Source organism: Chrysochloris asiatica, unplaced genomic scaffold (genome assembly GCF_000296735.1).
Source record: "Chrysochloris asiatica unplaced genomic scaffold, ChrAsi1.0 scaffold00038, whole genome shotgun sequence".
NCBI lineage: Eukaryota > Metazoa > Chordata > Mammalia > Afrosoricida > Chrysochloridae > Chrysochloris > Chrysochloris asiatica.
The window spans coordinates 2,984,407-2,989,740 of record NW_006408556.1 but is presented as its reverse complement, the minus strand read 5'-3'; the positions used below and the strand labels follow the sequence as shown (position 1 = coordinate 2,989,740).

Below are 5,334 nucleotides of genomic sequence, written 5' to 3'. Positions count from 1 at the left end.
AATCTTGATAGATTTTTTTGAAGGACATAAGATGATGATGGGGACTTACTAGGAAGAAGGCCAGAAAAGTAGCACTGATGAATTTTTCCATCACAACAGTGTATTTGCTTGTTCTTCCAAGGATAGCAAGGGTTGGCCTATGAGAATTGCCTGGGGAAACCTTAATCCATTCACCTACAGCCCTCATCTTTCTCCTTTTTCCCCAAATTCAAAGAACATTTAAAAGGAAAACCATTTGGGTCCTTCGAGGATGTCAGCACTGTGGCTTTGACATGCTGTAAATCAGAGAATGCAGAATTCTTCTGGGGAGGGTTAGAGAAGTGGAAACATCACCTTCTATACAGTGTTTTCTAACTCTTTGGGTATATTTCCATAAAGGAAATGTCAGTGCAAGCTGGAAGGAAAGGAGGGTAAGACTGACCAGTGAGGTGGTTTTTGTTAAGTGCCTTTGAGTTGGTTCCAACTCACAGCAACCGTATATAGGGTTACCTAGGAGCAGGTGGTGGATTAGAACCTTCTTCCAGTTCAAATCTTCTTTGGGGTCCAGTAGGGTAGACCTGTGAAATGTATATGCTTTATTGTCAGTCTGTAATATGTGATAATGCCTGTGCTTCTCTTCAAATAAGGAAAAAGGAGTGAACATTGGGAAATAACATTCTAGGTAGAGTGGTTTAGAAGGGCTTTCCTAAAGGTGTTGTATTTTACTACATAGATTTGGGTTGGTGATAAGATACAGTGAAACCTGTGAGAGCCAGAACTTGACAGGGCTGTCTTGTTTTCCTGGGTCCTTCTAAGTTTTCTGCCTGTGACAGTGTATAGTCTTACACATTTTTATCACTCTGTATTAGTGAGAAATATTCGTGTTTTCCTTTTCTGACAGGATTTCACCTCACACAGGTTCTGGCCTTCGCAGCTTTTTACTGCATCACTTTTTTTTTTTTTTTACTGAAACAAGTATGACTGTGCTAGTGCAGTTTGGCAAAAGCAAGAGTTCTGTGTGGCGAAGAGTTGAAAGATAGTTTGCGGGTGACAGTTTCTTTTGGTAGAATTTACATCTGGAAAAGAGACAAGTAGCAGAGTCTCATGTCCCATAGTGCATACTACACGTGCACACATGATGGACTCTGAACATAGATGTGAGTGGGTGCTGAGTTTCACTCCTTTTTGTAGACACGTCAAGTCCAGATGGCCACGAGGAGCCATAGGAACTCTTGTGTGGGACATTTCTAGACTGGTTTCAGCCTAGAAACAAATACTCAGCCATGTACTTAAAGCTCTGTGCCTAGATCGGAGCCAGGAAAGAATGTTGACCTGTTAAGAGTCTGTGGTGGAAATGAAAAGAAAGACATGCTTGGAGAAATTGTGTGAGACCAAATAAATGAAGAAGAAATGAAAAAAAGAGAGGAAACTTGAAACTATAGAAAGATACCAGAAAACTAAGTTAAACATTAGCCTCTGTACCAAGAGGAATGGTGCCTTTTTCTTTTTTAAAAATGTATTTAAAGTTGAATTACATAAATCACTTGGTGATCCAGATTTTGACTTTTAACTTGGAGAACTGAAAATATTTTAAATGGCCGTTTGTTGAAAAACGGCTGTTATAAAGAAGAATCAAGTGTCTCCTAATCAGACTGGATGAGAAATTCAGCAGACGTGATGAAGAAATGAATCTAACAACCATATAAAATGGACACTGTTTAAATAAGCCTTTTTACAGTATTATATTTAAGTGCTTTTCAGTGCTAATGTCAAAATGATCGTTAATATGCCTATTTTAATCTATGTGTTTTATGCCAGTTGCCTAAGTTTGGCTTTTAAAGTTTTGTAGATAGTTTTCATTCCCTGCATTATCTTTAAATATAATTGTACTTTGAAATTTAATTAAGTACTTTAAGTTGCTCAAGTGTAGTTTTAAGCTATATTACTTTTCTGCAATCATGCTATTTCTCATTCAGATTACGCTTTATTAGTAATTCTAAACACACTGCTGGTGTGTGGTGCTATAGGATAAGCACTGGATTACTATCCACAACGTTAGTAGTTCAAACTCACCAGCTGCACCTCGGAAACCCTGTACAGGGTTGCTGTAAATCGAAACTGACTAGACAGCACTTAATAACAACAGTAACAATAAACCAATTGCCATCAAGTCTATTCCAACTCACAATAACTCTGTTATGACAGAGTAGAACTTAAATTTAGGGTTACCCATAAAGGGTTTCCACAGCTATAAATTCTTAACATAAGCATTGCCACATCTTTCTCCTATCTTGCTGCTCGAGGGTTCAAACTGCTGACCTTTCAGTTAGCAGCTGAGCATTTTAACCACGGTGCCACCAGAGCTCTGTAAATTAAATTATTAGGATGTTAATATTTCCACATGTCTTCCATGGTTTCCAAGGCTGTAAATCTTTATAGGTGAGAATGCCTCATCTTTCTCTGTGGAGCCAGCTGGTGGGTTTGAAGGTTTAACTGATCTTGCAGTTAGCAGTTCAGTTTTTACCTTACAGTGCCACCAGGACACCTTAGAGAAGCATTAGAGCAAAAAATTTTTAATCTGGCTTTTTGATTTTATGTTGCCACATAATGTACTTCTAATTGGCATTGAGCAAGTAAAGTCAGTGGACCTCAGTTTTTCCATCTACAAAATGCCAGATGATAAGGAGGATGGATAATAATACTTTCACCAGTGCACTTTTTATATTTTCTTATAGTGCATTATATTGATACAAAGTAATTTAATTATAGAGATCAGGCAAGTCTGAGGCTTCACAGAAATGTTCATTCTGTAACATTGCCTGTTTGCCTGGCTAACAGCACATCTCAAGCAAATACAACCTAAAATTGACATGGGTATTTTCTTTTTTTAAAAGATACGTGAAACACTAAACACTATTCCTTGGGAGGTTTTCTTATATTGAAACTTTTACTCGGGAATTTTAGTGACTAGTTGTAATTTAAATTTCTAATGGCAAAAAGCAGTAGAAAAACAATGATAATCTGCTTCTGTAAAGGTGGTGGTTGTTAAGTCCCGTTGAGTCAGTGACTCATAGCAACCCTATATGCTCAATAGAACAAAAAACACTACCCAACCCTACATCATCCTCATAGTTGTTATTATGCTTGAGCCCATTGCTGCTGCCACTGTGCTAATCCATCTCATTTGAAGTCTTCCTCTTTTTCACTGACCCTCCACTTTACCAAGTATAATGCACTTCACCAGATACTGGTCCCTCCTGATAATGTGTCCAAAGTATGAGAGAGAAAGTCTCACCTTTTTGGCTATACTTCTTACAACATAGATTTGTTTGTTCTTCTGGCAATCCATGGTACTTTTAATATTCTTCTCCAACACCATAGCTCAAATGTATTATTCTTCTATTGTCTTCCTTATTCATTGTTCAAGTTTCACATGCATATAAAACTATTTGAAACACCATGGCTTGGGTCTAGAACACTTTAGTCCTCAAACTTACATCTTTGCTCTTCACCACTTTAAAGAGGGCTTGTGCAGCAGATTTGTCTAATGCAGTACATCACTTGATTTCTTGACTGCTGCTTCTAGTGTTTTCTCCATTTATCATGATGTTATTTGTTGCTCCAATTGTGAGGATTTCTGTTGGTCTTTACATTGATTTGAGGTGCAATTCATACTGAAGGCTGTGGTCTTGGATCTTCATCAGTAAATATTTTAAGTCCTCTTCACTTTTCAGTAATCAAGCTTGTATCATCTGCATATTGCAGGTTATTGATGAGTCTTCACCCAATCCTGATGCCATACTCTTCTTAATGTAATCCAGTTTCTTGGATTATTTATGTAACATACAGATTGAATAAGTATGGTGAAAGAATACAACCCTGGCTCACACCTTTCCTGATTTTAAACTATTCAGTATGCCCTTGTTCTTTTTGAATGACCTCGTAGTCTGTGTACACGTTTCTCAAGAGCACAGTTAAGTGTTCTGGAATACCCATTCTTCTCATTGTTAATATATAACTTCTCATGATCCACACAGTCAAAAACTTTTGCATAATCAATAAAGCACAGGTAAGCATCTTTCTGGTATTCTCTGCTTTCAGCCAAGATCAATCTAATATCAGCAGTGATATCCCTCATTCTATGATTTCATCTGAATCTGGTGTGAACCTCTCTGTTCCCTGTCAGTATACTGTTGCAGCTGTGTTTGAATTATCTTCAGCAGAATTTTACTTGCGTGTGATGTTAATGATACTGTCCAATGTTGTCTGCATTCCACTGGGTCACTGCTCTTTGGAATGGGCACAAATATCAATTTCTTCAATCAGTTGGCCAAGTAGCTGTCTTCCAAATTTTTTGACACAGATGAGTTTGTGCCTCCAGTACTGCATTACATCAGGTTATTGAAAGATTTCAGTTTGTATTCCATCAATTCCTGGAGCCTTGTTCTTTGCCAGTATACATTGGACTTCTTACAGTACCTTTTACTCTTGATCATATGCTGTTCTTGAATTGATTGAATATCAACCATTTGTTTTTGCATTCTGTGTATGCCTTTCATCTTTTTTTGATACTTTATGCATTATTCATTATTTTTCCCATTGTTACTGTTGTTAAGTACCATCAAGTCAATTCCAACTCATAGCAACCCTATGTACAACAGAACAAAACATTGCCCAGTCCTACACCATACTCATGGGTGTTGTTATGCTTGAGCCCATTGTTGTTGCCGCTGTGCCAGTCCATCTTGTTGGCAGTCTCCCTCTCTTTTTCTGTCCCTTCACTTTACCAAGCATGATGTCCTTCTCCAGCTTTTGCCTAGTTGTGTTTTCCCATAGAATCCCTCATCAATATTTCATGTCAAAACTTGAATTTTTCCTTCAGTTCTTTCAAATTGAGAAATTCTAAACATTTCCCTCCCTTTCGATTTTCTAACTCTAGGTCTTTGCACATTTCATTATAATATATAACTTTGTGTTCTCGAGCTACCTTTGAAATTTTCTGTTTGGCTCTATTACCTCCTCATTTCTTCCATTTGCTTTAGCATAGCTTCACTGAAGAACAAGTTTCAGAGTCTCTTCTGGCATCCATTTTGATCTTTTCTTTCTCTTCGGTCCTTTCAGTGACCTTTTGCTTTCTTGCTATATGATATTCTTGGTGTTATTCCACAGCTCTTCTGGTCTTTAGTGTGTAATGCATCAAATCTGTTTTTGAGATGGTCCCTAAATTCAGATAGGAAGTCTTCTAGGTAATATTTTGGCACTCGTGAGCTTGTTTTAAGTTTTTTCAGCTTCAGTCTGAAATTGCATATGATGGTCTTTGATAGTCTATCCGACAGTCTGCCCCTGGCCTTGTTT

At 37.6% G+C, this 5,334-nt stretch overlaps 1 protein-coding gene across 2 annotated transcripts in view; it reads left to right on the top strand.

Annotated features, from left to right (window-relative positions):
* The window catches only part of LOC102814402 (chromosome unknown open reading frame, human C6orf106), a 162,816-nt gene that overhangs the window by 125,537 nt on the left and 31,945 nt on the right, over positions 1-5,334 (top strand). The window lies entirely within an intron of this gene.